This window comes from Canis lupus, chromosome 3 (assembly GCF_048164855.1).
Source record: "Canis lupus baileyi chromosome 3, mCanLup2.hap1, whole genome shotgun sequence".
NCBI classification, from domain to species: domain Eukaryota; kingdom Metazoa; phylum Chordata; class Mammalia; order Carnivora; family Canidae; genus Canis; species Canis lupus.
Genome location: NC_132840.1, coordinates 76,255,562 through 76,268,319, shown reverse-complemented (window position 1 = coordinate 76,268,319; position 12,758 = coordinate 76,255,562).

Sequence of the window (12,758 nt, the reverse complement as noted above, 5' to 3'; positions counted from 1 at the left end):
TTTTAGCAGAGGGGCACTCAGGGACACCCCAGGCTTTTCTGAGCCTTCTTTCAAGGCAATGAACTGCCTTCCTTCAGGCAAACCTTTCCCACAGTCTTAGCAAAACTGAACTGGGTTATTTGCATTTTCTCTCGGGGTCCCAGAGGATATTAGATCTTACTACCACTGCTTAAAAGACACCTTGATGGGTCCCCTTTCTGCCATTTTATTGTTGGCAGAATGCTGTTTTTCCATTTTTTTCAACCCTTCATCCCCTTATGGTGGATTCCTTCGATTCCACTTAAATCAGCCACCATAGTGGCCACTGTAAGGGCGGGCCAATTAGCCACAGGGGCAAGGACAGATTCTCAAGTCCTGAGCCAGGACCCCAGGGCTGAGTCTGAGATTCAGTCTTTCCTACCAGATAACAATTCTTTGAGCTCCTAAAATGCTGGGCATAAATAGCATGTTTCATCCCCAGTTCATACGCAATTTCACGTATTTCTTCCATAGTGGTTCGGCGTGACAATGGAGGGAAGGTGCCTTCCCTTTTCTCGGGCCAACTTCTCTTAACACAAGTGTTTATCCAATTGATCAAATTAGCTAAGTGCCCATGGTTCTCACCCATGTCTGCACATGTGATCTCCACTACAAGGCAGATAGAACAGTGAACAAGCCATCCTCAACATCCAGGCCCATCCGACACAATCCCACCTCCCCCAGTACCCCTCAATCTCAACAACCAAGCTGCCACCCCTTCCTGGCTCCTCACCCCCACTATAAGCAGCCGGTCAGCTCTACCAACTCAGTAGCAGGACATTCCCTGCCTAAAGCCAACACCTCTCTCATCTATGCCAGTGCTCTCCTTACAACTTCCTCCTCCGCAGGGACTCACGACGCATACATCAATTGCCAGGCTACACCCGCAAGAGTTTGTTCATTTCCCTTCTCCCCAACATTTAGGATAAAGTATTTAATAACCCTTTGACCTTCTCCGGGTGTCCTTTACTCACATGCTGGTCCCAAATGCTCCAGAGACCTGGCCATCTTCCCAGGTGGCAATGGCTGGCCAGCATGGGACTCCACTCGACAGTGGCCTCTCTACCCTGCTTGTTCCCTTTTCGCTCTCCTGCCTGGCCTTCCAACTATTAGAAAGTGGAGGAGGGCCAGTAAAGTATCCTCTAGCCTGAGAAGTCACCATAAGACTGAAAAACGAAGCCAGCCCTTCCATGCCACTTCCACAGCATTATGCAGGGTAACTTACTGACCAGGACCCGGGAGAGTGAGGACCCCATCCGTAGGCAGCCATTCTCTGCAACCCTTTGCCCTGTCTGGACCTTAATCCCCAGTTTTATGGAGCAGGGGCAGGTGGTGAGGTCATGGGGTACTTATCAAAATGGGCACCATCTGTGGGCCAGAGAGTCCATACTCATTACGTAAAATGGAGCCTTCTGTGTGCCACAATCTCTACTAGTTACCTAAAGTGGGACCTTCTGTGTACTACTTTAGAGAAGTAGAACAAGCCTTCCACCTCCCCAGTGAGGGCATACATTAACCTCCACGGGGTCTGGAACATGTAGTCCCAAGGGAGGTGATCTCAGGGGCACGAACACTATAGAAGACCAAAGATGGAATCAGTGTTGTCAGCACTTCTACTGATGGAGAAAGTACAATTCTATAAATGGTGCTTGGGCTATTTGTTACCAAATGGAAAGAAAAAGTCAACTTATCCTAATTTCACACAAAAATAAAACCTAGTATTTTTTAATAATAAATTTATTTTTTATTGGTGTACAATTTGCCAACATACAGAATAACACCCAGTGCTCATCCCGTCAAGTGCCCACCTCAATGTCCGCCACCCAGTCACCCCCACCCCCCACCCTCCTCCCCTTCCACCACCCCTAGTTCATTTCCCAGAGTTAGGAGTCTTCCATGTTCTGTCTCCTTTTCTGATATTTCCCACTTATTTTTTCTCAAAGGCAAATATATAACTTGAAACTTCAAAACTTTTGGAAGAGTTTTATGAATTTGAGGTAAGAAAGGATTTCTTAAAATACACATAGATGCCACTAACCATTGATTGATGAATCAATATATTAAAATTAAGATTGTATATTTCTTGCAAAAAAAAAAACATAGAAGGAGCATAAAAACAGTTCACAAATTGGGAGATTTTTTTCTTTTAAGTGGCACCACACCCACGTGGAACCCAACACAGGGTTTGAACTTCCAACCTTGAAATCAAGACCTGAGCCGAGATCAAGAGTCAGACGTTTAACAGATTAGGCCACCCAGGCACCCCAGAAGATATTTTTGACACACGTAATCATAAAGATTACAGTCCAGAATATAAAATAAGTCTATGAATCAATAAAAATGACCATTTATTAGAAAAGCGAGCAAAAGACAGCAACAGATGGCACAGGAAAAGAAACAAAACTAAGTTATAAATTTATGTAAAGTTACTTAACCTTAACAGTAATCAAGAAAATTTAAATTAAAAACACAAGATACTGTTTCACACTCGACAGATTGGCAAAAAAAAAATAATAATAATAATAATTAAGCTTTACAAACCAGGTGTGGGTGAGGAGTCCAATCGATGGCAACTCTCACACATTGTCCTTAAGGGAACAGTTGGATACAAGTGCTTTGGAAAGTTGTTGGCAGCACGTTGTAGAGTTGAACGTCCCCTCTGAGCCAGCAAATCCACTCCTGGAGATATACCTGGAGAAACAAAAATGTGCATGGAGCACCGTTTGTAATAGTGATAATAATAGAAACCTGGATCCAATGAAAATGTCTTTAACAGAATGGTACATCAGCTGTGGGTCATTCCATCGATGAAATGTGGTACAGAAGTAAGAATGAATGAACTAGAACCACACACGTTAGCCTGTGTGTTGAGTGACAGTGTTGAGTGAAAAAAGCAAGTCCGTAAACACATACAGTATGATCCATTTTGTATGTAGTTTGAACAAAGGATAAAGGAAGTATTACAATGTTTGGGGATGCATATGTAGTGGCAAAAATATAGGGAAGAAAGAGTGAATGATGAAAAAGATAATGGGCATGTGTGGAGGAGGAGGGTTAGGTGCATAGGTTTGACTGGGAAGAGCCAGGCGAGGAGGTTTCAAGGTACTAGCAATATTCTATTTTGTGATTTGGATGGTTGGTACATGAGCCTTCGGTTTATTATAGTTCTTTATTGTTACTCATTCTCGTATACAGATGACATATTTCACAACAAAAAATTAATTAAACGTTTACAATTCTGCAAAGTGCGTATTTAGACACTTTCTTTGATTATTTACCAACATGTATCTCAGAGCTTTTTAATAAATTAGAAGTCACATTCATAAGCAAAAATAACATTAACAGCAGAAAATCATTAATTTCCTGGTATTTGCCTGATGATTACCGAATTCCTGGCTAAGTAGCTAAAATTTTCAAAACTAATGAGGCCTATTCTATCACTTTGCTTCTACTCAGATATTACTATATAGTAATTATTTAAAACCTCCTCCTTTAAAAATTTGCATATACTTTATAATATACAGAATGGTACATTAGCACTGAGATCTAACTTGTTCACAGAAACACAAACACTAAATGGAGGAGGCCCACCCAACAAATGTCTTACTATGTAGACAATGAAAACATTTGGAGACCCCTGCTCAAGGTAGCGTTTCTCCAACTGCAGGTGCTCACGTGTCTCCTGAGCACCTGTTTGAGTGTTTATTTATTTTTATTCTTTTTAAGATTTTATTTATTTATTTAAGAGAGAGACAGAGAGTGTAAGGGAGAGCGAACCCAAGAGGGGGAAAAGGCAGAGGGAGAAGCAAGCTTCCAGCTGAGCAGAGAGCCTGAGGTGTGGCTCTATCCCAGGACCCTGGGATCATGACCTGAGCCAAAAGTAGACACTCAACTGACTGAGCCATCCAGGTGTCCCTCCTGAGCACCTGTTTAAAATGCTGTCTCTTAAAAACAATTTAAAAAAATAAATAAAAATAAAATGCTGTCTCTTGGATATAACCTCCAGGACTCTGATTACGTCAGTGTGGAGAGGGAGCCTGGATCATGTATTTTTAATACACACACCCTGGGCGATTCTGATGCTAGTGGCTCACTAGTGCCCCAATTTTGCTGTAAGTTTAAACAACAGTTAAGCCGCATGTTTACAGAGCTACGTCCCCAGATTGTGCAGAATTGCTTTTACTGAATGGAACTTTGGCGTGATGCCCCGGACTTGCACTGAGAGGCTCTGTAAGAACGAAATGGCCCTTTTAAATTCATGCCAGCACCTAGAATGAAGATGTAATTGATGATATAATGTATGTAGAGGGCAGATCGTGGGGCCTAGTACAGAGTGCGTTTTCAATAAATGGTGGCTTCTTATTGTTATAATTCTGTTTTATGTATTAATTCTTCTTAGGAGAGCACTTAAGAGCAAGTTCTTTCTCTTAATCCAGGGAAGAATTATGCTGTTCTTTATAACACAGCAATTTGACAGTCTGGTTCTTAGTTCAATTTATTTTGATACTTGGTTTAAATGGCTGTCATAGCTGACAAAATGTGCCTCCCACGGATATGTAGATCTCAACAGAAGAAGTGACTCATTGGTTGGACTTATTAAATGATTATACCTATGTTTTCTACCTCACCAGTTATTCTAAGCAGTTTGTGTGTGTGTGTGTGTGTGTGTGTGTGTTTACAATAGATAACTCTACTGAGTGACTTTTGCATCGTTTTCCAGAGAGCTTGGAACCAAATTAGCAACTCTTAGCACCTAGGTAGAATTTTATGACACTCCAAAAAAAAAAAAATCTAATTTTTCATACTGTTTTATATTCTTAGTCTTCTCACCTACTTCTAAATAATGCTATTTTGGGGTTATTCCCACATTCCTCTTATTGCCCTAAAGAGTTGTTGGAAGGAGAGCGTGGTGAGGAGGAATATGGCTGAGAACAGGCATGAGTAGCAGGCGGGACCAAAGTGTGTTGGTCAGCTAGGGTTCCTACATTGCCCTGGTGCAATAATCAGAAATCGGGATCAGTTATCCAACCCACATCACAGTCTTTTGTGGCTATTTTGCTTCCTTTCTCATGGATATGTGTCCACCAATTCTATATTCATCGGGTAGACACTACCAAATTAAGAAGCTCTTGTGTGAGAATTATGTGTGATTCTTGCCTAGAAAGTGATCTCCACTGCGTCCTGAAAGGTTTGAGATGCATCTTTTTAACTGATGAAGGAAAATGTCCAAGTGTTCAGTTTAGACAATGACAGAGGAGCGATCCCTCACCCATTTCTTTTGGATTTTTTTTGTGAACCTCAAGAATTTATTTTAACTAATGTTTACATTTCTGTTGATTGATTTTTCATAGGCTAAACTAATTTCTACCATTCCAACTAGTCTTCATAGAACTTTGTGAGGATCACGGTTTTGAAAAGAAGTTTCTATTTTTAAGTGCTAGTTTGGAGCAGATTTTCATCTTATATTTTTACCTGCTGGTAACATTTAGCAAAAAAAAAAAAAAATCCAAGTGCAATAATAATGGGTCTGAAATGGTGTGTTTACATAATTTTTAATAAATGAAAGCTACTCATTTTCTTTTCATCAACGCTTCACTGTTTTTAATGGCTTTTAATTTCTCATGCCTTTTTAGAAAGCCTGCATGCTTGATGATTTTCCTTTTTTAAATAGTACTCAGCATTCAGCAACACCAGCGAGCTTTGGAGAGAATATTCCCATAAGAGATATCTGTCTGAACACTTTTACTGTAAGCAGGCTAGGATTTTTAAGATGTTAATAACTTTGCTGATTGGTCCCTCCTCAGTTTGTAGTTAAAATTAATGGGGGGGGAAAACCCCAAACACTCATCCACTTTACAGGACAACCAAATAGTCTTAAGGAATGGTGGACAAGTAAAACAGGTTTTGGAGTGATAATGATAGGCTCTCTCCCTGACAATGAAAAGTAAAGCTTTACAGGAAGAAATTTATTCTTATACCTTTTAAATAAGTGATGATGTCAGTAAGGAAAGAGGACTTGTAAAATGCCAGTTTTATTGGCGTTCTTATAAACACAATTCTCTGCTAGCTTCTCTTGGGCACATCTACTGTACAAGGATAATTGATAGCATTGAGATAACAAAGGTTGGGAAAACCCTACTGTATACACTTATTCTAAACAAAGCCCCATGTTACGTGGCTTAGATTTGTCACTTCACTAAACACTCTGAACAACCACATTGGGGATGATGGTTCATAGAATTTGTGGGTTCTCAGAAAGATTAAAAAAACTTGCCTAAGATCTTTTTGTACTCAACATAGTTGGCCACTCTGTTCTGCTTGAAATACCTTCTTTCTTGGATATAGTCACACTTCCTCTTGGGCTTTCCTTGGCTTTTTCTGTCCATTCCTCAGTTACCCTTCAGTGATGTCTCCCTCTCTTCCTTACCAATAAATGTTGATCCTGTAGATTCCCGGGCCCCTTGAGATCAAGGCTCCATCTATTCTCTTTCTCTCAATTCTGTCTGAAACGTAAAATGCCATCTAGATGTATAGGATCCCTATATATGGTTCATCACCATCCCAGACTAGTCTGACGAGTTCCTGTCATATATCTTACTGCCTACTTGACACCTCTGCTTGGATCTCTTACAGACATCTCATGCTCAACATGTACAAAACTGAACACTTGATTTCTCCCTGGAACTATTTCTCACTAAGTCTCTCCCATCTCGGTAAAATGACATCATCATCCACCCAGTTATACAAATCCAAAGCATTTCTTATTTCTATCTTTCTCCTACAATACATGACCTAGTCCCATGGCTTGTTCCTCCAAAATAGAGCTCAAAGCCATCCATCTCTTCTCGTATCCATTCTCCATATAGAACTTGGAATTATTTTTAAAATGTAAATGGGGGGGATAAATTGGCGGAGCACAGAAGGTTTTTAGGATTAGAGGATTTTCTATCCTCTAATATTCTAGTGGTGGGGACATGTCATTCTCATGCTTCAAATCTGCACCTTGCCAAAACTCATCAGATGTACAACACCAAGAGTGAACTCTAACATAAACTATGAGCTCTGAGTGATGATATGTCACTGCGGGGTCAGTGACTGTAAAAAAATATACCACTATGGTGGAGGAATATTGACAGTGGGCAGGCTATGCAGGTGTGTGGGCAGGGGTTGTTTGGGAAATCTGTTATTTTCTGCTCAGTATTGCTGTTGAACTTAAAACTGCTCTACAAATAGAAACTTTTTTTTTTAGGTTTTATTCATTTATTTTAGAGAGAGAGCACGTGAAAGCAGGAGGAGAGGCAGAGGGAGAAATAGAATCTCAAGCGTACTCCCTGCTGAGTGCAAAATTGGATGCAGAGCTTGATCTCACAACCCCAAGATATGACGTGAGCCAAAAATCAAGAGTTGGAAGCTCACCTGACTAAGCCACTCAGGTACCCCTCAAATAAAGTATTTTTTTAACAAGTAAATCAGATGGTACCACTTTCCTGCTTACCATCTTCTAGTGGCTTACAATTTGCCTTTGAAATAAAATCCAAGTGCCTTTTCATGGCTGACAAAACTCCTGCCTATCTCTGCCCCAACTATGCCAGTCGAGAACTTTCCACCCACACTGGATCCTTCTCATCTCCGCAAACATGCCACTCAAGTCTCCCGGCCCATCCTTTGCTCCAACTTCTGTCTGAATTGCCTCCTTGGATGTCCCCTCCTTCATCTTTGTTTGTTTCCTTCTTTTTTGTCTCCAATCTCAGCTGAAGCAACACCATCTCCAAGCACCTGCCTGACTGTCATATCTAAAAGGCAGCTCCACCCCCATTTCTTCCCAAAACGTCCTATTTGTTTTCTTCACAGGACTTTTCACCATTGGAAATTATATCTTTACTAGTTTACTTGTCTATTATTGCTTCATCCCACTAAACTCTAAATTACCTTAAGGGCAAGGATGATATCCGTTTTCATTTACCACTATAGACCTGACATCTGGTACAAAGCAGGCAATCAGTAAATATTTGATGAATGAATGAAGTGCATCTGGCTGGTAAATGGTGAAAGTAGGATTCAAACTCAAAATCCGTATGACTCTAGAATCTGTGTTCTGTACCATTAGGCTGTGAAGTAAAATTAATTCATCTTTGATGGCATTGTAGGGTGAAATTAATTCTATTATAAAAATCTAAAATTCTTTTGAAGTGTGACAATCCATATGATAACCCTTCAGTGACAATAGAGTGCTGGATTGGCCTCTATCCTCCAAATAAACAGTGCTGCTGGAAAACGTACAGTAGCATGCCATCTTTGGCATTCTGTTTACTGAGATGCTCAGACAAGGCTCCCTGCAATGGTTCTTTCAACTCCATCAAATATTCTGTGAAATCAGATAAAATGACTCTGAGAAAGTTACTTACCTCTTCAGACCACTGGTTCTTCATCTATAAAATAGGGAAACAACTACTTCATGGGATCGCTTAGGAGTATATAGGAAATCATAGATGAAACGTCCTCACCATGGAGTCAGTCTAAGGCAAATAAATAATAACTGTGGTTCTTAAAAAAAAAAAAGTCTAATTCTTCAGTTGACTGAAAAACTCTAATCTTTAGGGCTAACTAACCAGGGTTCCTTTTAAAAACTATTTCTAAGTGCTGACGTGGTTCAGATGTGCTGGACTGACATGCCAAGTCATCAAAGACTAATGATACAGGGAGAAGATAGGCAGGAGCACTCACCTGCAGGGGACCTTGGAAATCTGCAGAAAGGCTCTAAATCCAGATGAACCAGATTCTCAGTCTCCACCGAGTTCACCCTTTATTCCACAGGCAGCGACAGCTCCAGGTTGAAGTCGGTACCATTCCTGCAATTTGTGTTTGGCTCCTCCATTTACATTCCCCACCAAGGCGCAGCTTTGAGGAATGCCTCATAGGACACTGCTGTTCAGGATTTGCCAAGTGCCCCACTTCCTGCATTTAATGGAAGTCATGGGTCCCATTTCTCTGGAGATCAGTTGGAAAGGGATCATATTTCTTTCTTAGGAAAAGAATGTCAGAATTTCTTTTCTCTCTCTCCGGTTTGGGATGTTATCATGACAAAACCAAACAAGCTGGCGGAAGAAGCCACAGAGTTTTTAATCTGGAAATGTAAAAAATGGAGCCAAATGGATTTAAAAATTTTAAATTTATAATTGAAGTATAGCTGACATATAATATTAAATTAGTTGCAGGTGTACAACATGTTAATTCAACAATTTTATCTATATCTTCTGAAATGCTTCACTACCATTAGTGTGTTACAATATCATTGACTATACTCCCTTTGGGGCACTTTTCATCTCGTGACTTATTTACTTTATAATTGGAAGTTTCTACCTCTTTTCCCCTTCACCCACTGTGCTCATTCCCCCACACCCTCCCCTTTGGTATCCGCCTGTTTGTTCTGTGAAGTTATGAGTCTGTTCCTTTCTTTGTTGTCATTGTGCTGTTTGTTCCTTTGTTTTGTTTTTTTGGATTCCACATAGAAGGGAAATCAGATGATATTTGTCTTTTTCTATCTGGCTTAGCAGACACTTAGTATAACACCCTATAGGTCCATCCACGTCATTGCAAAGGGCTTTTCATGGCTGAGTAATATTCCTACTGTACATACACCACATCTCCTTTATCCATTCATCTATGGACGGACAGTTGGGCTGCTTCCATATTTTGGGTATTGTAAATAATGCTGCAATAAACACAGGGGTGCAATATATATCTTTCCAAATTGGTGTTTTCATTTTTTTCATGTAAATATCTAGAAGTGAAATTACTGGCTCATATAGTTTTTTGAGGAGACTTTATACTGCTTCCCATAGTGGCACAATAGATTGCTAGTGCCTTGCAACTCCAGAAAAATTAAATAGACCTTATTGCTAAATATTTACTTGTTTTGGAGAAGAAGAACTTAGAGGTGAGTACTACAAATTTTAAGATTTATCATAATGATATTAATTCCTTACAACTCACCCTAAGGCCCTATTACCTTGCTGGACACACAGAGAGAGAAACTGTAAAAAATGTTTTTAAATATTTTTATTTATTTATTTGACAGAAAGAGAGAGAAAGAGAGAGCACAAGCAGGGGGAGGGGCAGAGGGAGAAGAAGAAGCAGACTCCCTGTTGAGCAGGGAGCCCCACATGGGCTCCAGGACCCTGAGATCATGACCCAGGACCCTGAGATCATGACCTGAGCAGAAAGTGGATGCTTGACTCACTGAGCCACCCAGGTGCCCCCAGAAACTGTAGAATTAATGGAACCTTAGCAGCCCTTAATGACTGGAACTTGGGCCAAAGGGGATGGCCAAGGAAATGCTTCAACAACATCCTAGGAGAAAATTATTGATGTTTCTGATGTCTCTTACGGATTAGCTTTAATATTTATTTACTTATTGTTCAAGGTAATCAGCTTAATATTTTCATTTATAGCACATCAGTGAGGTTTATTCCAAAGATAATTGTATCAAGACACTTTGTTCTTTCCTCCACATTAGTTTAGTGTCTGCAAGGAATATTTTATTAAATTCAAACTCTCTTCCTCAGGGTAATCCTGTCTTTACATTTCATTTCTTGGTTCTGGGCTCCATTCGATTTTTACTCACAGAATTAAATCTGAGGGAGTCATTGTTCGACTTCGTATAGTATTTCCAAATATCTCAGATAGACAATTAAGATCATTTTCTCCTACCTTTTAATAAAGTCTACTTAGGGGTTTTATAGTCAAAGTGAATTTTCCTTTTTTGGCATTTTTGGAAAGGGAAGATACTTTGGATGCCATCTGCTCAGTCTGGCTTCCTTCAGTTCCCATGGGAAGTCAGGACCAGCCCTGCCCCCCTGCGTGCTCACCACCATCCTCAGCTGTGCTTTGCTGTACACTGGAATGAAATGTTTCTTGGCCCCCCTTCACAAAACTGAAAGATTATGCCAGTCTCATTTTTTCCAACCAATGTGCATTTACACCCTTCTGGTGAGAGGGAAAAATCCAGAACGGGATTGGAATAGAAATGTGGAAATTGTTGGAAATGCTTACATTTACAATTGTTTACATCAGTAAAACCATAGCCATAGGAAGACTTTGCCAGTGATCATTGACTCGAGTTCGTGTTTTGGGGTGGCATATAGAGAGCCCACTTCGAAGAGTAGTCTCAAAGAGAAGGAATTTTGTTGTTTTTGTTGTCGTTTCTGTAACAGAGCACCTTGCAATGATGCTTCTTGGTAGAAGACATCTTAGGACATTTTGAGATTTAAAAATCACCACCCAGTTTTAAGTTCTATGGTTTCATCCTCCCATCACAGTATAGAATACTCTCAAGCAGAGGAAATAGAAATAGTTCACACTGATGTAGCTGTGAGGTCCTGTGGTTTCTATGAGTCACGGGTGCCTCTTTGGTGGCGTACCAGGAAACTTGATTTGTGATGAATGTGTGTTTCTAGAGTATAACGCCTAGAAATACCATGAGGTCCTCATGTGTTGTGACTGTTGGAAACCGCTTTTCCTAAAATAAAACATATTTGGATGTGTACGATGATGTGTTTCCCCATGATTTCAGCAGCCTGGGCTTTCAGGGCGATCTGCCTAAACAGCACACATTTAAACCAATTGCAGTCATTGAGTATATTATTCACTGTAGTCCAGGGGTAAGATTTCTTTCTCTCTGTTGACTCAGTTTTTGGATTCCACTTAAAGTTAAGTAATGAAAGTAGTTGTTTATGAAAAGGATCAGGGTAAAAGTACAATTCAAGGATGCTAACACACAGGAAATGGGAATGAAGTCTACAGTGGCCGGAATAAAGTCTACATCTCTAGGCTCTGCTAATCTTGAATTAATATTCAGAATACTCTTCAAAGCTCTTCTTCGCTTCATTTTATGCCTTGAATGTTCCAATACAACACCTAGACGTTTTCACATTATGTGTTCAATCATATTCCCCTTGTCGAATTAGTTTGCCAAATTGCTTTCTGATCAGGATTCTTGAGGAGAGTAGGCTCCTGTGGACATAGATATTCCTTACAGCATTCTGCAGCCATGGACACAGAGACTCATGGAGAGCTTGATTGAATATACACGTGTACCTCTTTGATTTGAATGGTTGGCATAGGGATGAAGAATACATTTAAGGACCAGAACAGCCTGGTTGCGTGAAGAATGTTTATGGCAGGTCAGAGAAACACTGGGAACCATGCGTTTTCTGCCTTTGGTTAACATCTAATTAGTAACATATTTCTATGTGAATATAATCTTTAGAGTAAAAACTTCCATGAGTTCTGGATAGATCTAATGCAAAGATTTTCAGGACCTAAAGAAATGAAATATGTTCTCCCTTTTGATAGATTTGTGCCCAACTAGAAGACAGTATTGAAATCTGTGCATTTTTGTACCCTAAACCATCCCAGGAAGAAATTCAAGAGTAAGGGGGGAAATTTTCAAGACTTCTGTCTCTAGGTTTTTTGTTCCTAAAAAGCTTAAAAGACTTTAAAGGCTACTATTATCCAAGTTGTCCCATTACCAGTTGGAAATTATGAGCCCACCTATATATATGGGTGATTGGGGCTTTTTTCTTCAGTTTTGTACTTTATGCCAATATATGTGCACTACAACTTTTAGCTAACACTCTTCTTCTAATTTCTCTGTCAAAATGCAGCATGATTTAGGATTGCACACTATTAAATATAGGTAGAAAAGCATTGAAAGTTATGAAAGATGCTACATGAGCATA